General features: G+C 44.3%; 1 protein-coding gene across 3 annotated transcripts in view; it reads right to left on the bottom strand.

Annotated features, from left to right (window-relative positions):
• Window positions 1-23,138, bottom strand: part of SUSD6 (sushi domain containing 6) — an 88,288-nt gene extending 65,150 nt beyond the window's left edge. For 2 of the 3 annotated variants that reach the window (XM_065636194.1, XM_065636193.1), the window contains exons 1-2: window positions 22,946-23,138; window positions 15,520-15,606 (exon numbers count right to left, since the gene is read on the bottom strand). The gene's annotated coding sequence lies outside the window, so the exon portion shown is untranslated. The remainder of the gene's footprint in view (window positions 1-15,519; window positions 15,607-22,945) is intronic. The other variant, XM_065636195.1, reaches the window with a different exon arrangement.
• Between the last annotated feature and the right edge of the window lie 4,369 nt (window positions 23,139-27,507).

Raw genomic sequence — 27,507 nt, 5'->3', positions numbered from 1 at the left:
ACAATGAGACCCTCAGACTTTGCAGAAGCCTGAAAAAAAGCTGGAGAAGGAGACTGGAAGAGAGGACATGCATGTTACTGTTCTAATAACATCAATATTGGGAGGATCTGGTTCATGGAATTAGCCAATGTTAAGGGTTGGAATTATTTTTCGGATATTAAGGAGATTAACCCAGTGTTGGCAAACCTTCATTCCAAGAGGCAAAAAGGAATAATCTCTGCTTCTTTAGACAATAAATGCTTGAATCCCCATTTCCTAGAGAGAAATTGTTTTCCTCCACTATTATATGCCAGGAAAAAAAATGAGGGATGAAGGGCAACAGGGGACTGAATCAGTCTTGAAGAATTACAGATAAGTGATTAACATAATCAATGCTTCTTTTTAAAACCACAACTGAACGGTGGGCTGCTGTGTATAGATGACTTGCATAAGAAATTGTTTACCAATGGTCAAACCAGAGCTCTAGAAGCCTTCTGGAAGGATTTCAGCTTGCCATCACCTGGGTAATACAATTATCTTGACTTGAGAAATGTGAGGCCTAACCCTAGAAACACTTGGCTTATTTTCCTCACCTACAAACAGACAGTAGACTTTAGGTAAGCCTGTTATTTCACAAGAATAAAGTTGGAGAAGACCAATCTTTAAATAGTATAAATGTGGGCAATAAAGGCTGCACCTACCGCAGGTCTATCTGGTCTGTTTCCTTACATTTGAATGCTGAGGCACATTTTCTGAAATAAATGACAGCCACATACTCCCTTACAGCAGGCTCTCCTGTGCCTTACATGCAAAGCATTTCTTGTAAGACACACAAGAAGACAAGGTTAGAACAGATTTTAGTTGTGGGATCTTTTCGTGCCGTGCAATAAAAAGCCCACTGATCTCATGCTGCTTCTTCCTCCGCTGCATGCACCTCCGTCATCCCCTCACCCAACAAAAGCCTCTTGGCTGAACGTCATTTCTTATCCCCTTCTCCTGAGCATGTGCTTTTTAACATCCTTTTTTATAAATTACAGCTAGTTGTGACTCACTGCGGAAGTCACTGCAAGGGAAGAGATGCAGGCAGGAAGCCCAGGGCACATGCCAAAGGATAAACGTTTGCTTCAGACAGGTAAGTGATAGACAGGTATGTGACCAGGCAAAAAGAGCCCTTCACAAGCACTTCCTTGCTTTGCAAATGCTAATGAGGCAAGGAGGCAGAAACCCAAGCCTAGGAATCAGACCACACTGTTCTAGGTGCTGTATAAACACTGAACAAAAAAAGACCACTGCTACAAAGATATCATGACCTACCATCACTTGGAGAGAAACCACCTCTTTAATCTGAACCACGACTGGTTCCCTGTGATCTTATTCTCACAGCTGGTTCTTGCTATATAAACACTCAGAGAAATACAGAGCTATTCAGTCTACTGCAAGTATGCAATAAAATTTGCACCACGCCTGTTCTTAATGCTTTCTTTGTTTATTACAGCGGATTCAGAAGACTGAAAAGGAAATTAAAAGGTCCCTCAGATACACAAGCTATTTCTGTCCCAGAACATGCCAATAATTTGGCTCAGAAGCAAGAATCAAAAGAGGAAGACTGCTTGGAAACAGGCTTCCCTCAGATTCTTATCAGTAAATATTTAACTCCCTTTTTATTTTAGCAGCTACAGTCACTGACACAAGCTTGATATTTATTAATTTATAAAATCAGATTTATGAAAGGACTAAAGACTAAGATTTTCCAATGGCTCTTCCTCTCCAGTTCCCAGCTCTTTCCCCTCATCTTCATGTCTTAACACAGCCTCTTCTCTGCTTTCATTTCTCCTTTATTCCTTCTTAAGATTACTACCACACCTCCTTACCTCTGCACGCACTCCAGTTCACGCTTTGCACACAGGAGTGAGCCTTCCCTCTCCCACAGTTCCTTGTGCTATTTCCTCAACTGAACTCATTAACGATGTCTCCAGGACTTCCCCATTACTGAAAAAATCGCCCCTGGGCACATAGGAATGAGTTTGTGAGGTTTTGAGGGCAGTTACTTTGTGCATTTTGCAAAGGTCCTGTGCAGCTGCAGCATTAGCAACCTAGTGGGATTTGTGGGGGCACACCATGCCCTTGCCAAGGGCTGGGCTGTACTCTTGCTTTTTGGAGCTCGGTATAGAGATGAGCTGCTGACTAGTAACGGAGGATACCTTCCTTCATGCAAGGGATTGTCACCGCCTTACAGATACCTACATCAGGCTTCCCTAAACAACAAGTGGGAACACAGGAACCACCTGCTCCAGGGAAAAAGGAGCAAACTGGCTCCTCTCCCATGTCAGATGTACTTTCAGAAAGTGTGCAGGTTTTGTGTTTGCTTGGTGGTTGGGTTTTGTTTGGTTGGTGGTTGTTGTTGTTGTGTGTGTTTTGTTGGCTTTTTTGTTTTGTTTTTTTCTGGGTGCAGGGAGGTAGTGAATGAGAAGTGTGTGGGGGGGTCTTTTGTTTGTTTGGTTTGGTTTTTGTTTGTAGTTTTTTGGGTGTGTTTTTGGGTGTGTGTGTGGCGGGGGGCGGGGGGTTGAGCTGTTCTTCAAGTTTAGTCATGCTTCCTTGAGAGACGGAACCTATGCAAAAGCATACACCACCTTCCTGGCTGAGATGAAGAGCTGCTGCTGAACATATCTTTCAAAGCTTGATACTAAGCCAAAGCCTGCCTGCAGCACAGACAATGGGGTGCTGCAACAGCAGTGCAGGGTAAACTACTGAGAGCAGTGGGACAGAGAGCACAGATTCACTACATAACAGTTCCAGTCATCCTAAACACTGATCTTGTGCTGAGTTCAAGTTTTTGTTTTTTCCTTTTTCGCTTGTTCAAAGGGTATACATTCTGGCAGCACCTTGAAGACTGTGGTAACTTTCTTAATACAAACAAGACATTAAGAAGGGATCTCTGTCTGTTCTTTATGTCTTAGAACTTATCTGGCCTTTCCTTGCATTTTACCACCTGCAGCGCAGCTGTTCCTCTTCTGATCAAGGACAAAGATGAAATTGCTGAGCCTCCTTGCATCCTTGTAACTGGCCCCAATGGGATTCTCAGGGAATCTCAGCCTGCTCTCAAACACGGCTATCAGCGAGTTTCACTCCTGTGGTTTTGCCTTCCAAGAAGAGCATTAGAACTATAGAGCAATCTATCATAACTGAATAACTCTGCCATTAATCCCGACATCCTCAAACGCACCCTTCCTCCATCAAACCATCCTCTAGGTTTCAGTTGCCTACACATACAGAAACTTAAAACAATGTGGCCCATTGACTGGCTCCGCCAAGGGGCCACGCTAAATTTGGAACTACCTGCAAGTTACAGTATTTTGCAGTTAAAGCTGCCTGCAAGACCACCTTGTCTCACTGAATGAGGCAACTACAAACCCTCACATGCTAAGCAGCACTGTACAAATGCACCATCACAGGTGACTTACAGCCCAAAGAGCATGCTTTTCCCAAAAGGGAATCAACCCATGCCACTGCCATAAGTGTTCCAAGTAAAGCAAAGGACAACACACCAGAATGGTCACAAGACCTGTACTAGTGCCTCTTCTCAGTATCGCATTAACCAGTGAGCACAAACACCCACACACGTACTTTGAACTGTTCCACAGCCATTTATATATGGAGAAAGCTGGTATCTGTGTTCTCGCAAAAAGGAAAGACAAAACTAATATTTATTTCACATTAAGCAATCCCATCACTGTACACCTCACTGAGCTACAGAAAAGTTTTTTTTCTTGTTAAACCACAGCAGCTTCCTTGATGTTAACAGCAAATACTTTTCCTCATTCCAGCAAACTTAAAAAAAAAAATCTACCACAACATTCTTCTTTGTTTGACACCACTCTTAGTAAATATGTCAATACTGACATAGTTTTATCTTTACACAGAAGTCTAGCAGGCAGGGTGCCTGGACAGGGGAAACAAAGAAATTTTGACCATGGCTAGATTTACAGTGAGAGGGGAAGGAGCTGTCTGTCTACGCCCAGACAAGCCGCCCACAGCAGCACTTGGTTCATAACCCCACCTGTTCCAGTCGCATGTGCAAGATAGCACATGAAGGCCAGAGTGGCAGCGCAGGCTCAGACAGCCTTTGACACTGCCTTAGGCTGACGGATCTCCCTTCCCGCATGAGGATCCCTAAGAATATATGAAATGTGATTTATGAAGACCTGAGTCACCCTAACTAGCGCAGACCAAAGTTTCACTCACTGTTGTGTCAAGTGCTTTAGACCCTGCACAAAGACACAATAGAGAACAACCCTTTAATTCCTGCATCCAGACTGGGGGATGCCACAATCTATCTAGCATTCACAGACATTTGTCTGCTGCAGTCCACCACCATATGCCTACTCTCCCTTACTAAACTGAACAGCATCTCACAGGTATGCAAGAGGACCAAAAAAAAAATATAGCGGTAGGGTTAATATACAAAACAACTACTTACATGCAAAAATATCCTCATTCTCTCACTAAAACAATGCTGTTCTGAGATACTAAGTGATGCAGATTTGCAAAGAAACTGCATTCACAAGCAAAACCAAACTACCACAAAGAAGGTGGGGTGGAACATTCTGTTTTATGTCAAAGAACAAAGTGCAGAGGCCGTAAGTAACAGCAAAACAGAAGGAGAAACTGTTCAGCTGCGCATACTGACCCAGAACGCAGGGTTCAATTACCATCTATCCACGCACAACCCCCCTGCCCCAGATCCACAAACCAGGCAACATTTTATGCTGCCCCCATCTTATTTGTAAATGCACATTTAGAAATTCAGGGCATTATCTGATACACTGGAGCTGAACACTGTAACAGCACATTGCAGACAGGGTAGAAAGAAAAGAAAGAGAACTTGTGTAACAAAGCAAAACACAGTGAGAGTGGAACATCTGCTACTTTTACCAGAAATACCATATGGTCAGTATCTGAGGTACGGCGAATGAGTTCATTCATATTTAAAGGCAAAAGTAATTTGTCAGTCCTTCCAAGATAAGAGCCTGTTCCCCTTTCACTGTTCCAGCCCCATCATCCCCAGTCCAGATTTGGCTTTCTGAAGAACCACTGCTGCCAGTATTCTGGCCTGGACAGTCAAGCTTTGAGCACCTTTCATGAGAAGATGCCAGAATGAGGGGATGAGAACACTCCTGTAGGAGTTTTGATTTGCCCTAACATGAGCCTAGTTTATCCACAGCCCAGTCAGAGCTGCAACACTGAAAGACCAGTTCTGTCACTAGCAGATTACAGTAATGCTCTGGAGCTGTGAGGCATTTGGCAGCAGTAAGCACGGTTTAGTACAGTAAATTTCAACTGCTATCCTGAAGCAATCTTAAATTCCTGAAAGCACTGCCCAGAACTGCAACCAACGCAGTGCAGATTGGAGCACCCAAGAACACTTCTTCAACAGATGTGAGGCCAGACATGTGGCAGCAGTGCTTTCTAATATCTTGCAGAACATAGGCACACCAGCTGAGAAAGCTTCTACTTCATCAGTGCTTCCTCACATACAGGTCTGCCATGTACCTGTTATAATAGAGGATACAGAAATCAAGAGGGACAATCTTAATGCATCCTCATTATCTCTTAAAAAATAGATCAATAAGGTCTTTTTCTATTTGAGCATCTGTTGGTGGGTATCATTTAGTTGTGAAAGTCTTGTGCAAGAAGATAAGACCCCTGGTACTAGCAAAATCCCTCAAGAGCTGTCAAGATACAGCACACAAGTTAATTCAGCTATTGTAAGAGATCCTCAGTCCCAACAAGGTCTGGCCATATTTGCTGGTTGTTCATTCTTCTCAAACCTGAATCCACACTTGCTCTCTGAAATTCAAGTATTCACTTGGTCAATTGAGTTTTCATCACAAGAGACGGATGGCAAAAAGGATTAGAAGGATTTTGCAGCAGTGCTGAGCAGCCTAAGCCACAAAGCGAATAGAGTATAAAAGCGTATTCTGACAATCAAGTGCCAGGAGTAAATAGGATGGAAAATGACAGGCCAGATTAACTAGTGCCAGCATTACTTCCAAGATCCATCCAGGTCACAACATGTCCCAGTCTCCCCGCTCCATCCCTTTAAAACACTCCAGCCTGAGTCCAGGTATATTACTGCCCTGACCCACACATCTCAACCCTGTATTCACACTCTGCCTGTGGAAGGGAATCAAGGCAAGAAACCCAGAGATGAACACTCCTACACAAAAAGCAATCCACAAGTGTCTCAAGCAGAGCCAAGAATTTTCGTACAGAAAGACAAAAAGGCAGTTTCCCGGGTACTTGGTGTACAGCTCTCGTGGACTTCAAGTCTGCTGCTGAGACAGTGAGGCTTTTTCAGCCTCCTCACAAGCAGTAAGGGGAAAAAGCAATGTAGCACAGAAGAGACACAGACAACAACTATCTGGTTAACAGCCTCACAGCCAGAAAGTGCCAGAGGGAAAAAGATGCAATACCTGAATTTTAGCTATTGCCAGGCTAAGTATTTACTGAGAGAAGTAGCTAGTAGTCTCAACTTAGGACCAGGAACTTCACCTTTCTGCTTATAAAAGCCAGCTTTTGATGATAAGTTTGTAGGACAAAGTGTCATTTTCTTCCATGTTTTGCCCTCCTTATGCATTACATTTACCAATGATCCTACAACAAAAAGATAACACCAGAGAGCAGCAGAAACAGTGCACCAATGAATGTTGCAACCTCCTATGCAAGCTGAAAGCTGGATGCAGGCTTCTGACTTTAAAGGCTTCTGCAACTCAGGCTTCAGCACACAGCTTATGTTATTCTTATTTAAGATTTTCCATGCCACCAGAAGTTGTTCCAAATCAATTTCTAGCAAGATCTACATTCAACATTTCTTCCATGTGAAAATGAAGACCTATTGCTAGCAAAAGCATCACAAAATGAAATGCATTTTCAGATACAGGGAACAATCGACAGCCTTGGAAATCAGAAAGACAGTAGCACAGCTTTAAGCAAGTCAAAGGCCACTGGGAGAGATTAAATATGGACTTCCCTAACAAACATTTCCAGACTTTTTTTTGTCTGGTATCACAAACTCTGCTTCTGGCTAACAGTGATCAAACCACAGCAACCGTGCTACTGTTTTCAGGAAATGCAGATTTTATGGAGACAAAATCCATTTTTTTCCTGTGTGGAACTTAAGACAGCCTATCCACTTTAGGATCACCTGAATCCAAGCTGGACATGGTGTCCCCTTCACACTTCGGGGCATGAAGCAGTGGAAGCCTGAGAAGGTCAGAGCAGAGCAGCAGTTATGTGGGTGACCCCAACACAAGTACACAAGACTGTGGGAAGTGGCAGTGGCCAAAGTGAATCTGCACACGGCACCTGTCCTCTGCTGAGGGTAAGGAGGCCAAGGGGGAAAGGTTGGTATTTCACAGGGCAGACAAAAAAGAAGTCACATTGTCTTTTCCCAAGTCTGCTTTCTCAGCTCTGTAGTCCCAACATCAAACTTCATTAGCAAGGAGAGCCACGATTACTTCCATCTTACAAACAGATAAACTTTGTCTCGAAAGTCTCACTTTGATCCTCATATTTGTCATCTATCCAGTAATTAAAGGATTTTTTTTTTGTCCTCTGCAAATTAAAATGAGCCTCAGTTATTAAGAAATTCCCGCAAGCTGCTCTGCCATGGTCTGAACTTTAGACTCATGATAGCTCGGTTGCTCATTACTTCATGCACTGCAGAGAAGAAAACCAGAAGCAGAGCCAAGCCTTCAAACCTGAAAGAGCCAGATTTATTCTGTGGGATATCAAAATGACCATGCCTATGTAGATAAGCACATCATCACCTGAAAGGAGAAATTAACATTTCACCCTCCAAACTTTAATATTCTTGCATGAACAGACATAGAGAAATTTTTCAGACAAAGGTAGGATTTCCCAGCTGACCAAGTCTCTTTAAAGTAAGCACAGTTTATTAGGCATTCAGAAACACCAGAACAACAGACATAGAAGGTCACCACCTCTCCCACCGGCCAGGCGTGTCTGCCACAACCCGATACTAGCAGCTGAAAGCTTGGCAACCTTACAGCCACACTTTGGGAAAACCACAACACAAGTTGCACACCATAGTGCAAGGCATGCAGCAGCCACACGTTACACCCTGTTACACTGGAAACGGTCATTATTGTGGAAGTAAATTCACATATTTTTACTCAATGAGTTTTTGCTTCTGTAGTTTAGCTATTTTAGCTCTTCTTGTTCCAGAAGACATCAGAGAAGCTCATCCTGTGTTAGAGTGTTACCTATAAAACACAGCCAAGTTATCCAAGTGCAAGTCTCACCCCAGCAATGTCTTCTCCATGGAAATGCCAAAGAAAAAGAATGGAGTTTAAGCTCTCAATATCAATACAAAGTAAATTGGATTGAATTCGCTTAAAACTTCTTTCGCCAAACACAGCCTAAAGGCAAAAACCTATGGTCATACAATAACACTCATACCCCCAGGACGTATCATGGACAGCATGAGAGACCGCGATTGCGTTTCAAAACATCACATTCATATGGATGGAAATTCTAAGACATGTACATCCTGGAATACGTGCTTTTCACCAGAGCGTGAAAGAGGGTGGGAAAGGAGGGAGAGAGGTTGTCACATCTGGGCAGGCAAGTATGTTTTATCTTTATATAAGACGAGAACTCAAGGCAAAAAATCCTCCTTCCCCCTATGTTAAACAAATGCCACAACTTCTCTTTAGAGGACGCCTACAACCTCTTACACTTCTTCCCAGATCTAGGTTCTCCAAAGACAGAGCGGATAATAAAGGGCCTCAAAGTCCAGACCCCAGCAGCCAGCTGAATATCATCTAAACACGTGGATTTGAACAGAGAAGCCTTTCTAAGCCTCCTCTGAGCCTCCTGTTGTTCTCTGGCTAGTAGCAGTGACTGCATTAGTTGCAAACCAAGCTCAGCATTTCTCTTGAGGGAAGGTCTCATGAGGGACACTCACCTACTGTATATAGCCTAAGCCATTATGCAAGACATCCAGACCCACTCCTCATCTACGTAACCTGAGTGCCTGCTCTGAGCAGGAGGTTGGGTCTACAGTAGCTTCAAAGGTCCAACTTTTACAACTCTGACTTTTCACAACCAAAGCTATTCCTTCTCACCAGGAAGCTAAGCAACATAATCTGTTCCCAGAACTAGCTCCTGGACACAAGGAGACCGGTATATTGTTGCGAGGTTTGTTTTCCCAAATGTACTCCGATCATCACCTTCCTAGGAGTAGCTTCACGTAAAAGAAACAGCCTAGTTCACTTTTAATTTTTCTGCATGTTTTTCTGTACTTTTTTCCCCTACCTTCCTCCACTGCATGCTGCTGGCCTTAAACTATGATTTGTGTCTGCACCTGAAAGCACCACCTAGCACACTGTAGCTTACATCTTGATTATAGACAGATACATAGCTGAGGAAACTGTTCTACCCTCAAAAACTGCATACATATTGGTGTGCAAAAATCCACATGCAGTCAAAATAAGCTCGTGTAGCTCACTGCTCCATTTCCTGCAGATGCTAGAGGCTTTGACAGGCAGGACGCATGTAGAGAAGCCCAGGCAACAGCTACACAACATTCACTGCGCTGTAAAAAGCTTGCACTAATGCTGCCTATGCTAATCACCTTTCTTAACCTCTCCTCCTCCCCCCCTTTTTTTTTCCCCCTCTTAGGGACTAATAGAGCCTCAGCCTCCAGAGCTGTCAGTCTCTGTTCTCGCAGGCACTGTAACTCAAATACCTTGCTCAGCATCGAATTCCTGGCTGACAGGTAGAGTGTCACATGCTGCTGAGCACACTCGCCAAGTGACCTCACATACTCTATTTGCAATATTCTTATTTTTCTTCCCTTCTCCAAAAAGGGTAAAGGATCTCCACAGTAGTCTCGCAAACACGAGGTAGAGAGTGTAACAGCAATGACCCTCACAGTGCATGTCTGAAATAACTCTACTGAATTCATGTGCTCATCCCAGTATAACTAATGAGTTAAGCCAGCTACAAAAAGCCTGCTCAAAATATCTTATCGGCTCCTCCTTAACCTCACCTACCTCAAAAAATTTGCTTCAACTTGAAGAACAGGCTGCTTCTACACTTAAAGCAAATTCTACCATCATCACATACAACATTTTTGGCACCATAACAAAAAAGGAGACAGAAGAACTCAAAGGCAAGAAAGGCTAAAGCAATAATGAAAGCTAGAGAATAAAAAAATCTAGATAGAATTTACTGGTTTTACATTTACTATTGATCTTCATGGCTTGGAGAAAAAAACAAAACCAAACCTCTCTGTGCTCTTTACTGTATCCATCCTATAAAATTCACCACTTGTGGGGATTAAACAAATTGAGCACGCGGCATGAGGTGTGGAAAGGCAAGAAAATGATGCCCTGAACATCTCTGAGCAGCCAGACAGTGCCCAGCTATACTTTCACAGAATTTAGGATATGCATGTGCCCTTGTTAAGACACAGTACTGTATTGTCTAAGCTGAATAATATCTCTCAACAGCTCCAAGTACTACTTTATGCAGAAAGAGGGTGCAAAGTTCCCCTACATACTAGAAGCCTGTTAAACAGTTGGCATAAAGAAAGAAAAATCAATGTACACTTGAGACGGCACGAATCAGTTATGCAGCAATTAAATGCACAGCAGAGGAGGACTATAAAATACCAGCTTGCTTCAGCAAATGTAGTTGCTTACCACCAAGTACCTAAGAAAAAAAAAAATAATCTTACAAACTCAGCAAGGGTCATCTGGCACACCACTTGGAGGGGCTGCAGCACATGTACCTTTCTGTAGGAAACAGTATTTCTGATTCAAGTCCTGCTCTTTAGTCAGCGCCAACCAACACACTAGTACAGTGTGGGAGATGGTGGGGCACAAGTACACAGTTCAACCAAAGCAATAAAGATTGACTTAGAAGGGGTAACCAGGACTATTTTCTTCGCCTTGTTGCCAGAAGTCAGAAGCATCTTATAGCCAGTGGTTAACATTCAGTGGCACAAATGCTTCAATTCCTTCCAACCTCACAGCATTCAGGCCCTTTCAAAAGTCTTGCAAGTACAATATACATCTCCTTTCCCACCTCCCTGTGCTGCCTAGCACGTTATGTAGGGCAGCCTGGTTTTAGTGTTTCCTGTGAATCATTTAAAATAAAAAGCAGAGGCACTGACAGATTTTGACCTACTCTGCAACAGGTCTATCTTCAGGTGACATACATCCCAAACAGGAGATTTACTACAACAGATTTCTGTAGCAAGTTGTTTTTCAGATGAATGTTTCACATTGATGAGCTCTTGCTGCCATAAAACTGCCCCTCTACCAACACAGAGGCAAATCCCTGATCCAAACGCAAGTTACATATCAAGAGCTCTGGTGCCCATTACAAAGAGCTGTCTTTTCTTAGGACTTCTACAACAGATTTGCTGAACTAGAGGGGACTGCTTTCTGGCATGAACTGCAGAGCCCTTTCCGTTTGAAAGGCAAAGAGAAGAGAGGATTTAAGCAAGTGAGTTGATAGGCTAGCTATAATGCAAATTTCCTTGAACAGCCACAGTAAGCACATTGGCAACACCCATTCCCCCAGGCATGCCTCCATTTTCACCTGAAGGACCCATCCTTGTAAAGGAGAAGTACATCAATATATAAACCCCTGTGAACACAGCTTGCCTCACTGCAGCTCCTGTTTAAGGAGCATAAGGTCAGAGCCTGAAATAGCACCTGAAGGTAATATTGGGTTCCAACCTGCCATTCCAAGGTTAGGTGAGATACCTGGTCACCAGCTACTTCAACTCAACCACCCCTGAAGATGCTGAGCTCTACCCATAAATGCAACTGGCTGTTAAGGTAATGGAGCTGGATGGGAATTGGCCAGTGAGCATAAGGCTACCTGGGGCAGGGTGGGGGGACTCTCCTTCCCAGTCTCACACACAGCAAATTGTCACACCAAAAGTCAAACAGCCTTTTTGCAATGTGTTAGTTGATGACTAAGCTACACTAATTAAAAACTCCAGCTTCACTATAAGGGAAAAATACAGATGAAAAATTAAAATCAAGAAGTGTCTGTTCCACAAAATGTTGGAGGAAGACATGAAGAGGCGGTGGGAAAAAGTGACTGTCATAGCTTAAGTGGAACAACGTATTGTCTCCAGGACATGGTGACTACTGAAGACCCATCTTCCTTCCTGTCTACTGGAAATTAAACTAGAGAGCCACAAGCGTGGCTGGTCTTCAACTGGTCTTCAAGTTACCTTAAAACAAACACAAAAACCCTCTGCTAAAGCCCAAAATCACTCTCATCTAGACCCCATAGTCTCAGTTTATACATAAAGAAACAGGCAGAGAAAGTTCCCTCTGGCTTCCTATCTATTAGTGAAGCAGAAAAAAAAAATTGTGGTGGAAAAAAACAAACAATCAATGGATTTTAAATATTCTGTACTGCTTCCTTAATTTTTAATACCAACAATGTTGTATGCCCCCAGAGTTTCATGCTATGGCACACTACTAGAAAAAGAAATGGCAACTTGGACAAAAACCAGAATAAAACAAAAAAATTAAAATATACGCAAAGGAGAAACCCCAGGACATATGAAGGGATGCAGGTGAATGTTGGCCCACACCAGAACAGACACCATTGTTATAAGCATTCGGGTATTAGGTTTTCCACATTACAAATGGTTCAAGCAGATAAAGCAGGGAATAGACAAGAAAGCACAGATTACAGAGTGTTCAAGACCTTATGGGAAGTTTTGCACAGGAGTTTCTGCCATTGTCCTTCTGTTCTCACTTCACAGGACAAAAATAATGGGGGAGAGGAATCCTGTGCTGTGTACTGCAATTTCTCTGTGGTCTCTCACACACACCACCATTTCAAGGTAATTGTTTCAAATCGTAAAATATGAACAAGATGTTGAATATGAATAATTCTAAGTATAGGGCACTCATTTGCAGGAAATGACCTGCATATGCCAATCAAGAGTAAAGAAAAGACAAAATCAACAACACATTTGCCTTCCAGTTTTTATTTTCAGGTCATAAAAGCAATCGCTACCCTGAAAATGAGCATTTCCTGGGATTTAACAACTGCTGGGTTAATAGTTCTAGGCAAAGGCAGTTACGCCCAGCCCATAATTTTACCCATATAAAATGTGTCACACTGCACCTATTAGTGATGTCTTTTCAGGATACTGTCAACAGAACCAACCTTAATAAACAATTGCTGTTTGGAAGTGCTCATAAACCCCTTTGCGTAGCTAATGCTTCCACACAGGTTTGCACCAGGGAGCCACACTGGACTACCTTTGTAACACGCACTCCCCACCTGTGCACAGTCACCAGCAAAAAGGTAAGTTTCACTTTAAGTCGTTCTCCCTCCTCCCAGTACCTTCCTACATGCTTTTCTGAGCTCAGGTCACCTAGACATTATGTCTACATAGCCAAAAGTTATGCAATTTGCAATGAGATCCGATTTATATCATCAATTCAGGCCTTTTCCAATTCTGCATTAGGAAAAAACACACTCCATTAAAATTAAACACTCCAAGAGAATTGTGTTGATAGGCAGACGCTATGTGGATGCACTGTATCAGTCTGTCTTCTAGGGAAGCTCTTTAAGCTTGTCTAAAACCCTCCTGTCCCTCTACTCTGTACTGATACTAAAAAGGGTCTCAAACCACCCTGCAGAGTGAACAGCCCCTAGTGAAAGACAGCAAACTCCTTTACAAATTCACTAGAAGGCCAGCTCAGCCAGACTCAGGACAGATTATCCACAGAGGATTGCCACCAACTATCCTCAGAGAACCCACTGTCACAAACCAAACGGCTGTACCAGGAAACCTGCTTTTAGAAGCATAAGGATGAGCTTCTCATCAGCTTTATACTGTCAAAGAAAGTCTGAAGAGGCTAACTTGGTACACTTCTCCCCTTCCCTTCTTGATCTGCAAGACATTTTTTAACAGCTTTGTCTGATACAATCATTTAACACCAGACCTAACCAGTATCTTTACCACCCCACCCCTTCCCCACAGCCACAAATAAGATTTAGTGAAGAGACAGTTTTAATGGACTATTTTTGTGTGTTATATTACATGCAAAGTCATATTTCACTATATACCTAGGCTTCAAGCTCCTCATTCCACTGCTGTGCAGTCTGTCTTTAGACTGGGAGCAGATCATTGGCATAAATCAAAACAATATAGAGGTTGCATACACGTTCATCCTAGAAAACTTAAAGAGCTCTTTGTACAAGCAGTCAGAAGTTAGTCTCTTTAAGGGTATTTAAAAGCATTTGAGAAACAATATTTGTTTGTTCTGGCCAAAGAAGGATGAAAGAAGAGATAGAAGGAAAAATACCTTCTGAGTTTGAGCTACATGCCAACTTGCATTCTTTCAGTTTCATGTTCCAACGTGTAATAAAAGATGCTGCTATATTCAAGTCCAATGTGTCTTGCATCAACAAAAAGTTATTTTCTTATTTAATGATAAAAAAGACATACATATCCACCAAGATGCCTATTTAACTCAAGCGTACAAGTACCACTCAGAAGCACCCAAAAAATCTCAGAAGATTTAAATGGGCACTCCTAATGAGAACCCCTCAAAACTCAAGCTTTTGCACTCAAGGTAGCAGTTGCAGGAATCAAGTACAACAGGCCACACAGCAGGAAGAGTGCTGATAGCAGAGTAGCTTAATGCCTCAGCACTTCTAGAGGGATCTGAGGGGAAGAGGGTGTAGTCAGGAATTATTCCTATTCTGATTAGCATCAGAACAAAGGCTCACATTAGTTCCTGAGCACTAGGACTTCCCTAGAGTACTGAATAATAACCTTGTTGAAAGCTTAGAGGGATTTCCTTCCCCCACCCCCAGTCTACACCCCTTCTCTAAAGGCGGATAAAAGACTGAGGTCCAAAAAACAGCTTTATGTTTAGTTCTCCGAAAGACATATCCAGGTAGTTTCTTACCACTAACACACTAAATGCACAAGTATGATCCTTCTGTGATAGGTATTCAAAGGTAACATTTGGGATTAGGTATGGAGAAAAAAAAACAAAACCAAAAAAACACAACAAAACCAAACAAAACCCATTTTCTGTTCAAGAGAAAAAAATCAGATAGCACAGGTGGCTTACCATGCATGCTTAACTCTGGAAGGCAGGAGCTCAACAGTTCGTACAGCAAAAACAGGGAGTGGTAAGTGGATGAAACATACAAGGGAAAAAACAGCTTGTGGAAACTGAATACCACAAAGACCAGGTTAACAGAGGTGTCAGGAAAAATGCTAAGGCATGGCTACAAAGGAGTCAGACCCTAAGAAAATGTTGAAGACTAGTTTTCAAAATAGGAAGCAATGTTAACTGTTAGTGGTTGTCTTGCTGCAGGAGAACATGGACAATGCAGGCAGCACATTCTGGCCTTAAGTCTACAGCAAAGTCATTAGCATCTGGGCAAAAAACAGGTTTAAAAAGCAAAGAGACAGGAAAAATAAAGTCACAGCATTAGCTTTCATCTTACCTGGCGTTGAGACAAGCTGGCATACAATGGTTGTCAAGTTAGTATGATTAAAGTGATGATTCAGTGACGATAGGTTGATTCACACACCTAGGAATACACACACCAAAAAAAAAAAGTAAGTATTAGCTGCTAATACATATGGGATAAGCAGGGCGCTCTGTCACATAAAAGAGTTGAAGGCTGAGCAGTAGAAGCAGCTCTATTATATTTTCAGGACACAGGCAAACAGCTCTGTTTCAGGTACAGTCATTACCCGCAAAAGTCAGATGTGGGTTTGAGATACACTGCACAAGTTACTCAAAAACAAACAACATTCAAAACTACCCTCACGCATTCTGTTTAAAAAAATCGCAAGTATAAGAAGAGAACAGATCACAGTTTCAAACATAGAGTGTCACTGAAAACGTTTTTCAGCAGCACTCAAGCTTTGTTTGGGTTTTTTGTTGATTTTGTCTGGTTTGGGTTTTTTTGGTTTGGGTTTTTTTTTTGTTTGTTTTGGGGTTTTTTTCCAATGGGACAAACTTCTGAGAAGTTACCTGAAAAACACAGATTAGAACTGCATCAAGACCAGCCAGATACACACATACACCTCTATAAATAAAAATCTAGTCATCACAAATACTGCATACTTCCCAAAGAAGCATAGGAGAAAGGAAATGTATCTCTGTGGTGCCAAAAAAATTGGTATATTTTATTGTCCTCTTATCCCCCTATGCCCTTTTTATTCAGAATTAATACTAAAAATTCCAAAACTTAAAAAGAAAAGATTGTTACTAATAAGGTAAACTTCTCCACTTCGGAAAACACAGCAACTGACTAAAAACTGGGCAAACTGGTCATCCAAAAGTGAAAGTAAAACGTGCAGCTGAAAGGAATTTCTGTCTAGCCTGCTTAAAGATCTCCTTTGTTGTTAAACATTTCATTGTCACATTTAAATGTCAGCTTTTTGAGTCTCGGAAGTGTGCAAGCCCTGCAAGAGAGCAAGTCAGAAACACACGTGAGATGGAAGTTCTCACAGCTAATGAAATTAAAAGTAAACCAAGCGAACTCCTCTTCACGTCTCTCATTCAGCTTAGCCACGCACTTACCAAAAGACAATCCCAATCATACAACCCTGGTCCCCATACCCACGAGGAGACTTTTAATGGATCTCTGTTAGCAGGCTTATATGGTTTTCTAGTATCTGCTCGCAAAGCCTGCAATGAGTTTTCAGCATATTTTTGTTGCACACCACAGAACCAGTTTGAAACATTTCAGGATCACACAGCTCTTTGCAAAAATGCTTTAGTTTTATAAAGATGTACCACTAGATTTTCTTAAGGGGAAAACAGGAGCCTCCCTCTCCTGAAGCCAGCAGCATGCCCTTTTTACACTTTCAAAAGCAGTGAGGGGCCCTCAGAGAGGAGCTGGGTTTAAAGCTTTTGGGATGATCTCACATATGGCCACTGGGTCACCAGGAGCATAAGCAGCAGCAGATGGAGAAGTGAAGCTTTCATACCCTCTGAGCAATGCTCTGTGACTTTGACACTTGTCATGAAAAGCAGAGATGTCAATCACCCTTCCAGGCTGGTGTTCCAGCACAGAAGGCATTCTCCTCCCGCTGCGTACCGACACTGAAAGATAACCTATACAGGCTATTTTGGGGGCAGTTTCTGCCTTAGCTTTCAAGTATAATGAAACCCCACACAGCAGAGGATAATAAATAACCATTATGTCTTCTTCACCACACATTAGCTTTATTTTGCCTTTTGGCTCATTAGAGAGCAACACATACCCAGTATGCATCTTTACCTTCCCCCTGCCCCTCATTTAAAGGGGTTTTAATTAACATTAGAGCACTTTACTAGGTCTAAGAAATAAAGTGCCTTGTGAGAGTGATTGGCACAAATGGGCACTAATACCCAAAGGAGATTCTGGCACATCCCACAGTATAATTGTATTAGTGTGGGCTGCTTCAATATTTACTCCTTGAAGACTTACCAGAAGTTATCTACCAAGAAGAAAATAAATCCCAAACATCTTAAATAGGTCAGAAACATTCAAGCATTTCACTAATCTGTACATTTAAAACTAAACATACAAACTATAGTTCCTTTCAAAGCAAGCTGCCTTTAACATCTACTGTTGAAAATAAAGTTGCAAGTTTAACTGTTGAAAGATCTATATTTTTATATAGTGCAAGAACATCACTCTCAAGCTCACTCACAGAACTTAGGGGTTTGGGAGGCTGTTGTTTGGTTCAGGGGGTGGGGAGGTTTGTCTTTTTTTTCCTCCCCCCCTCCTTTTTTTTTTCTCCTTTTTTTTTTAAACAAGATTGATGTATAAAAAGGATTTCCCTCTTAAGCTCCCTTAAGAGTCCTGCAGAAAGAGATCTAATACTTCAACAAAACTTCTTGTCTGTCTTCATTCCCATACAAGATGCAAACTTGGTTTTGATCAGATTCGTTCTGCTCCCACTCATTTTATTACAAAACCCCATTAAATCAATGCAGGGAAAAACGAGGAAGAGCAGCAAACCACAGCAACATTTAATTTACAAACCAGGAGGAAAAAGAGTGCAGGGAAAATGTAAACAGTTTCGAAGTTTTCAGAACGATTCTGGAGCTTCTAAAGTGTAAGCCAAGGAAGCTATGGACAGAGACACAGAGTACCAAAACTGGTGCACTTCTGAGCACGAGGTTAAAATGGTGCGCATTTCAGCCTAGCAAAGCTCATGCATCTACAAGAAAGTCATTCCTATGGAAAGTGAGTTTACGCTGCTGGGCTGAAATCCATTCTAGTCCATACCATAAATACAATGCAGTGTTTCATTTTCCCCATAAAAGCGCTTCCAGAAGCCAGTTGCCCGTTACCCTGCTCTACCAGCTGCAAAAGCTGTACTTTACCTTGCTTACAAGGTTACTGCTGCATAGGCAATGACCAACCCACTCCACTCAATGCTTGCTTATACCAGGAAACAAATCCATTGCTGGGTGGGCTGGTTGCCAGGACAGCAGGTCCCCCTCAGGGAGCCACCAGAGCCACGAGACACATCGAGACATATTGATCCTTTGCACTGTGGAGAAGGTTCTCAGTGCATGCTTGGCTTTCAGAGCCTGCCCATCCTTCAACACACAGGCAGAGAAAGGCAGAAGCTGAAGGAGGGGACAACTGAAGCAGTGGGAAAGAAGTACAGGTTTTATACCTCTAACTTCTCATCCTGCAGCTCTTCAACAGTGTGAGCCTCCTCAATAAACTGCCTTGAATTATTGCACACAAATATCATTTTGAAATAAATAAATAAGCATGCAAACAACAGGCCAGGCTTCCGCTGCTCTCTTATTAGCATCAGTAGGTTCGGTCTGAAAACACCTGGTTTGCAGACTGCATCGGCAAGCAAGCCGTGCAAGAACATCGAGCTTCCTGTGGGATTGAGTAGCTGCCACCACTGAGTAACAAAACAAACAGCATACCAACGGTGGGCGAAAACATTTCTTGCTACATACAAAAGCTCACTTCCTGAAATTTAAAGGAAGCATTTCCACTGATTATACTTAAAATAAATTTTTGCAGCTGCTCAGCAAGAGTCTCTGCTAGCAGAGTCAAGGAAAATACTGTCTGCCTAACTACCAAACAGCAAAGCTGGGTGAATCCCAGGAAGGACTTGCAAAGATAGAGAGCACTTCTTAGAAGTCATCTGCCTGTCCCTAACTGCTACTCTCTGTGCTGGGGGTTTACATAGTTACATCTGAAGTAATTCCATTTGTACCCAGAATAGCTTCATAACACAGATTAAACGTTTATGGCTGGATTTCTAAAGACATGACACCTCGCATGACGACTAGATAAACATAATTGCAGACTACTGTATTTCTGGCAAGAGAGATCTACTGTAACAATACCCCATTATGAGCAAGCATCTTTGCTACGTATGGGTTAAATTTTCCCTTTCCTGTTCTAGGAAATGCCTTCCTCTTTCTATTTACATACTCCTAAAGCAGAATTCAATCCCTGCTGCCCCTCACCCCTCCCCAAGTCTTTCAGGCAAGTGGGCCCAGTCCTGCCAGTGAAAGATTGCCACTCTCCCAGCTAAGCCTGATCAGCTGGGATCAGCTGGTTATAGCAGCTGACAAGTGGCTCAGAGGGCATGGGAGCTGCAGGGAGCCCTTGTATGAGGCAGAGTGCACAAGAAGATGCACACTGGGAAACGCTGGAGCAAGACTTACAAGCTACTGACCTTTCACGCCGGTATGGGCAAGCAATGGGCTTCTCCAGGAGGATCTCAGGTTAACAAGAAGAGATGCAACTTTCAAAACGGCAAAAAAAAAACCCAGCAGTGGCCTGACATAGACTCTGGGTGCAGCGCCAAACCTTCCTGGACTGACAGCGGCCAGTGGCTTACATCTGTTTTCTCAGGAAAGCAGAACAAGAGACCTTATTTGGGCGGTATAGCAGTAGATGGCTGTGGTGTGAGTGAGTACACTGATAAAAAGCAGAAGTGATGCAACAGGAACAACCTCAGACACAGAAACCCAAGTCTGCAGCTAAGAGGTTGCACAGCTGAGGAGCTGAGTTTAAGACCCATGCAGACTGCTCTTACTGAGAGCTGAAACAATTCTCCAGGCAGGAGTAAAATAGCTGAGAATAAGCATCATCACAGGACAGAACTAATCCCACCAAAATCATTACACTACAGGCAGGACACACATTTAGTGACTTCACTAACCATCGCTCGTTGCCTCCCCAGGCAGCTCATAAGCTCCAGCAGCCATTTCAGTCTGCTTTCACATGCTGCACTAAATATAAACTCTGCTGATAACCGTCTGGAAACCGTTTCAGCAAGACACGGTGCACTGAACAGCTCAAGGACACTGGGTCCTCAAGGACCACAGGTGGTCAATTTGCATGACAAGCAGAAAAAAAGGTGACAGAACCAAAGTCTCTACTATGGTAATACTGTGGCTGGGAAATTTCAGCCTCCAGATCAGTACTTTCCCAGACCCGGACTTCACTGAAGCATCTGCTCAAAGGAGGAAGATGAGGGCACCACCTGGGTTTTGACAAAGACTTGTCTAAGAGGAGGTTATGGCTCCCTTGTCATGTGCTACTCTGCTCTACCATGAGGTGCAACACCATAGTGATAACAATTATCTTCGATTTTAAAAGCTACTTAGATTAGGTTGCAGGTCTTTCAGGCACATTTCCTTCATCCCAATAGCCCCTTAAACATATTTTCTACTTTCAGACATAAAACACTCATTTTATATAACAGGACAGGCCAATTCAAGAGGGCAGATGAAACTCCAAACACACAAGTTATTTTCTTCTTCAAGTTTTGCTTACAGAATCATTACCAGAAACAACATGCAAATTATAAAAAGACAGAAGTGTGATCTATAAAACTGCCAGTGTCACAACTGGCCACCAGATTACAATACTGGAAAGAATTATCCTCTCCGCATAGAAATATGCCCCCCAAAAACAGTGTGGCATAAAAAGAAGAAGGTAGGCTTGCAAAGAGATTTATAACAGACAACTGAAGAGAAGGCAGGGGATGAAATCAGCGATAAACTGCAGACACAAAAGCACCAATCCTTAAGAGCACAGGCATTTAATATGCAAATTCTCTCTCTGCTTAGACGTTTTGCCTCCCTTTGATGTATATAGACAAGTTCTAACTAGAGAAGCAGACTTGGGAGAGTCCCCTTTCTCCATTATCCCAAGTGCTTTTTTTCTAAACAACAGTTAAGTGCTCTGAAAGTAACTATATCGCTTCTGCTTCTATTCAGAACAGAAAAAAAAAGCCACACACAAAAAGAGAAGCGTAAAAATTCTTATTATTAAAGGAGAGAGGCAATGTCTTCCCAGCTCTGACGCAGGATGCAAGCAGTAAGCTAAGCTAGCGCCTGATATCTATAGCGCAGCCCAGAAGAGAAAGACGAGCTGAAGAGAGGACAGTAAAGATACTCCAGAAGAGATCCAGATGTCTTGAGCTTAGTCCTACCACATGAAAAATTTAAGAGGTTAAAACTTTATTAATTTAAGAGGTTAAGAACTTTTCCTCCCATTGTTCTGACCACGACTCTCCTGAACGAGCTGCATTGCTTCAGGAACCTCAGGAATTACGGTGACAATAGACTCCTGCCAAGAGAAACACCATTACATAATAGCATTTATGGGAAGACACACAAAAAGCCACTAGGAAGCGCAACCAGACAAGTGCAAAATCCTCTCTGCCCATCAGCTCAGTTTAGCTCTCAACCGTTTCAAAGACAAATTCAGGATATTTTAAAATTATATGTTTACTTCCTCTCACCTTCTTCAACCCAACAAAACCTGTTTTGCTGTAACTACACTGAGATGAAGTCCATTCCCAACAATAACATAACCATCTTGAGAATAAGCCCACTTGAAACTATATTTGCATTAATCTGTTCAAAAGAAGACTACAAAGATGAAAAAATGTATCACTGTTCGCATTAGGTAAATATGCTAGAATTAAGAACTATTTATTATGCTATTTTTCATCTTTTACTCAGCTTCAGGGATACTTACAACAGTTATTGCTTTTCAGTTGTCAAGAGCCCAGCATGGCTATTTTTGAGTTCCAGGTCTTCTGGGGGATTTAGGATATATTTGTTGTACAGGTTCAGCCTAAGCACTGCACACGTGTATAGGCAGCTGCTAGGGAAGCTCTGACCTGCAGGCAGTGTCAAGGCACCGTAAATAAGAACCCAAAGACGAAGCCCTAGTGTACACAAAGTTTCTCATATTAAATCATCTGCAGGAGTGCCTTCACTAATACCTTCATCTCAGACATTACTTTTCCTTTCTGTGCACCCACAGGCTCTACTAAAGGAAAACCAGAAGAGAGCAACGAACGCTTCTCGGCTGTTACTCTCGGGGTTTTTAAATCCCAGAGGTTCATCCCACGCCAGGGCGGATCCACAAGCCCGAACATTTCACTGTAAAGATCGCAGACCTCAGAGGAGAGACAACTCCGCTGTTGTTGGCGGCCACGCGCGGCTGTGACACGAGGGACGCAGGGACCACAGGTGACATTACGTAACAGCCCCGACCGCACAGCCCGGCGCCCACCTCCCGGGCGGGGAACGGGCCCCCGGCGCAGCCCCACGGAAAGCGGACGCCGTCCCCCGGACACGCGCGCAGGGACCGGCCGCCCGGCGGGTCTCGGTCTCGGTCTCTCCCCCGCGGGGCGGCCCCGCGCCAGGGGAAGCGCCGCCGAGACCTTCCGCCCCAGCCGGCGCCTGCCGCCTCCGAGCACACGCCGCCGTGCAGGTAGGCGGCACGCTGCTCCGCACGCCGGCGGCAGGCCCGGCTCCCGGCCCCGCCGGAGCCAGGCCGCTGCCCCCGCCCGCGCACCGAGCAGCCCCGCCGCGGCGCAGCGCCCGGAGCGAGCCGCACACCCTCCCCCGCGGCAACTTACCGGGTGGCTCAGCGGCGAGTCTCGGGGCGGCTCAGCGGCGGGTGTCGGGACGCAGCCGGCGCCTGGCCGGGGGGGCGGGCGGTGCGGGGCGGCGGTGCCGCAGCTGCAGGGCTGAAGGTCGGCGGCCGCACGCCCCGGCCGCCCCGGCGTCTCGCCCGCCCAACGCCCCGGCCGCCGCCGCCGCCCGCCAGGACCCGCCCCGCCCCGCGCGCCGGGGCACGCGGGGCGGGGCGGGCCTTAAAGGGGCCGCGCGGCGGGCGCTGGTGGCGCGGCCGGTGGGGGGCGCTGCCGTCGCGGGCGGGAGGTGACGGGGGCCGGGCGCGCCGGCTGCTGCCGCCTCTGGTGTACGAGCCGCAGCAAAGCAGCGGGAGCCACGGCGCAAGCGGGCACTGCAGCCGTGGGAGGCTCGCGGGAGCCGACACGTGGCGCTTGCTCCCGGCCCAGCGCTGGGAACAACGGCTTTGCAGGGGGACGGGGCCCCGTCCGGCCTCCCGCTGCGCTGCTCCCGGAGCAGGAACTGCTCAGCGGCGGCAGGAGAGAACGCTGCTGCAAAATCCAAGTACTTTCCTTGCGTTTTCAACCCCTCCTTCCCAGGCAGACGGGGTATCTCGGAGTTGCTGTGCGGCACCAGCACACAGGCTGTTGGTGGGAAGGTACAAGGCTGAGCCGTTGCTGGAGGAGGAGAACACACTCAGAACGGTTTGGTACACACAGGCGTAGGGCAAAGTTCTGCATCTTCCTGCCACCTCCTGCCTCTTCATCTGCTATTAACTGCCCCTCCCAAGACAACACTTCTGTGTCCAACAGTGCATGCAGGGAATGGAGAAGGAGCTCTTTCTTTGTTTTCCTTTGTCTTCCTTGAATTAACACTTACCTTCTATAGAGCTGTTACATTATTCACGTTTTGCTATAGAGCGTGAGCTGTTCTCCTTACATGCGGTGGGAAGCATTTGTAACTCTACTGGAAAGTTGGAGGGAAGTTTATTTTTTCTGGTTTTCTATTTATATTAGCACAGTGATCATTCATAGTAAAAGCCCATAACACGCTATAGAAATGTCTTACCATCACTTGATCACATGTAAGATGCTAATATGGTCCATGGCAAAACATTCCCTGTAAATACTCCCTTTGTGAGCACTTCGAAACGAAAAAGCAGGGAAAACCTACATGGTCATCTGGAAAACATGCCTGAAGGCAGGAAGGAAGAGTGGGAGCTGGAGCTACACACAAACCTGCCGATTCACACAGCTGCTTTTTTTTTTTTTTTTCTTTTGTGAAATCTTGGGCACAAGCCAATGTTTTCACTCTGCCTTTTCCACCTTCCCATTTTGCTCCGGTTTGACCCGTTGGTGCAGCTCTCCTGGACCTAGAAGGAAAGTTTGGAAACCCACACACCTCTGAAAGAAAAGAGCAGTGAGGAGCTGCCACGCTGCCCCCTCTACACGTGGCATTAATGCACACAGAAAGGTGCAGCTCCTGACAAATCCTCACTAAAATGACCTCTAACTGGGGGCTTGGTCACATTTTGGGGTTCAACCACTTAATGTTTCTAAATTTTTAGAGGTACTTTTTCATTTCTATGCTACTTTGTTTCCTTAGTTCTCATTCATACATATTTCTTTTTATAACTGTATCAAGCCATAATAAAAATCATTATGCTCTTCCTTTAGAGCCTCAGATACACTAATGTGACTGTGCTTGTTTGTTTGTGTTTTATTGTGGAACCAAAGAAATCAGCATCTGGACTATCTTATATGTCTGGTGTATCACATAGACATTAACTAATGCCTTTTACATAGGATTTGCCATACTGCATCAGACCCCCAGTCTGTCTAATCTTATATCCTATTTCCAGCATTAGCCAACAGCCGATGCTTCAGAGGAAGTAAATGCCACCAATCGCTCCCAAAACAGGTACCTTCCCTTTTCACAGCCCTGTGTCCACGACCTACATTTTATTTTCTTTTTGGGCTTCAGGTCCTGAACAGGGAGGTAAGATATTTTCCCTTTATTACACATATGTCAATGAAGGAAGATTGGGAACTGCCACCCCCGGAGTGCCTCTCCCCCAGGTGAGAAGTTTACAGTCTCAACCCAGGTATTTTTGCACAATTTTCCTGATGTTCAAAGGCTTTCAGGTTTCTTGAATGTAAATGAAAATAAATAGATCACTGAATTTTGAATTTTTTGAATTTTAATTTTGGGTAGCAGAAATTTTAAAGCATGAAAGCTGCCAAACTTCACTGGAAGGTCAAAGCACACTTCGTGCAGACCCATCTGATTAAACAATTTCTCATCCGGTGGTTATGGATGTTGCTTTTATTCCGCAGAAGCAGTATGACTACCACAAAAGTCCCAGCCCATCAATATGCTCCTTCCTGGCAGAGATGCCAAAGGGCATTTGGTCGGGCTGCGACCTGCTGGCAGGGGACGGGGGAAGAGGGCAGCCCGTACATGGTGGCAGCGGGGCACCCCACACCATGTTTCGTCCTGGTCCCCTTGGCAAGCCCACAGCAGTAGGATCACAGGGGAGTCCAGGCTGCTCATATCCTGGGGAGAAGACCCATTTTACAGCAATACAAAGCATCTCTTCTAGTGCAGCAAACACACACTGCTCTGCATGCCTTGGTATTTCCCCCCACAGGGACAGTTGCTGCCCTCCAGATCCAGACCTGCCACTGGATTATTCTGATAAAAGAAACATCTTTTTAATCCCAGCCATGAAGCTCTTATCTTCTCCTTCAAACTGCTGGAAACCCTTCACATTCTCATGATAACAAATGGTACCTTTCACCCTGACACAAACACCGGCCTATCCCTTCCATCCCAAGATGGACAGGATATCAATGTCTGTCCAGGCACTGCATATCTAACATGACCCCAACTGCAATTTAATTTCCCTTCTGAGAGAGAAGCCACAAATAAAATATGATTCCTGATGGTAGTGCTCAGCTGGAAAATGTCTCCTGAGAGTCTAAGCACTATCAAAGGAGAAAAAATAGCCTAAGAGATACCATTACCTCAGAGCATGATACAACCCATCCTTGCTCATGAGCTCCTGGTGACATTACCATCCTATAAGACATCCTCCTCCCCAACGCTCTGTGATCCTGCAGACAAGGAGGGAGGGCTGTACCTGCTCCACGCCATTTTCTCTCTCCTCAGCAGAGCTGCCCAGCCAACAAGTCGAAAGACTGAGACACTTTCATTCCAAGAACAAGATGCCACAGTGACCCTTCAGCACCCAGCTCAGCCATCAAAGACTTTTTGGCTTCACAGGGCTCGCACACAAACCTTTCCTTCTCAGAAAGACAGCTCCGAAACTCTTACTGCTAAGATGCAGGAGAACTACTCTCTTTTTGCTGCTTCCATCTATCCCCCATGTCCAGATTCTGGTGGGAAAGCAGGTAGCTGGCATCACACCAGAGATGCCTTTTGTTCCTTGGAGCTGGCAGCATGCCAGCCATGATTCTAGCAAACAGCATCTCCCACTTGGGGATCCAGGACAGCCACACATGGTCTTGCTCTTTTGCCTTCTTGCTGATAACACCTCTGTGACCTATTAATCGGCAACTTGTTTGAAGTGGGATTTGTGCAGCAGTAGATCAGTTTTTAAGTGCTCCTGAAATTCTCACAGCCCATTAACCTCCTGTATGGTTTACCTCTCCTGTTTTGCTGTGTTTTCTCCCATTCCCTTCTGCACACATCTGTTCTGCCAGCCCTTTTATTCTTCCAGGATCATACATTGGAACCCATACACATTTTCCACGTTCAGCAGAGCTTTACTCATTTATTAATATTCAGACTGGATGTAAATAGAAAAGCTCAACTCCAAAAGACTACTGAAGCAACATGGGAAAAATAACAGCAAAACAGAAAACTTGGCACACTATCCACTTCCCTACCTTGCTGAGGCACTCTAGAAGCAGAGAGGATGATGCTGAGCCCCTCATCTCCATTTTGCTTTACTCTCTGTGTAGTTCATAGCCCGCCAATAAAAGGCAGGTGAGGCTAAACCAGGCTACGAGCATCATACCTGCCATGACATTTCCCTTCTCGGAGTACTGCCAACATTGACTGCGCTGAGCTATAATGTCCCTTTCTGTGCCTTGAAATGCAGCACACAGTTGTGAGCAGCCGCTGGGGCTGTCACACCGCTGTGGGAGCCAGAAGACCCAGGTCACAGCCTGGAGCTTATAGGGATTTGGAGGTTGAAGCTGTAAGACATTTGTTCTGCACATACAGGCCTGTACCAAAGGAGCTCAGAAAAAAAAAAAAAAATCATCTCCTGGAAACTACCCAGAGCTTTTCTCTCTGAGGGAAACAAATGAGGCTTTAATTAATTTTCTTTCAAATACAGCAAATTGACTTCTGCTCCAGTTGAGCTAGATTCAAGCCACACAGCACAATGGTATTAATTCCACTTCACTTAAGGGCTAAATGTTCAGAGCAAGGAACAGGGAGTTTCCTGTAGGTCTTGCTTGGGTTGAAGTCAACAACAAAACCACTCTGGTTTTCACAGGAACAGCTTCTTCAGAGTCTGCATTTCTGAGGCTGACTG

Source organism: Caloenas nicobarica, chromosome 5 (assembly GCF_036013445.1).
Source record: "Caloenas nicobarica isolate bCalNic1 chromosome 5, bCalNic1.hap1, whole genome shotgun sequence".
NCBI lineage: Eukaryota > Metazoa > Chordata > Aves > Columbiformes > Columbidae > Caloenas > Caloenas nicobarica.
This window is presented reverse-complemented; position numbering and strand designations above follow the sequence as displayed.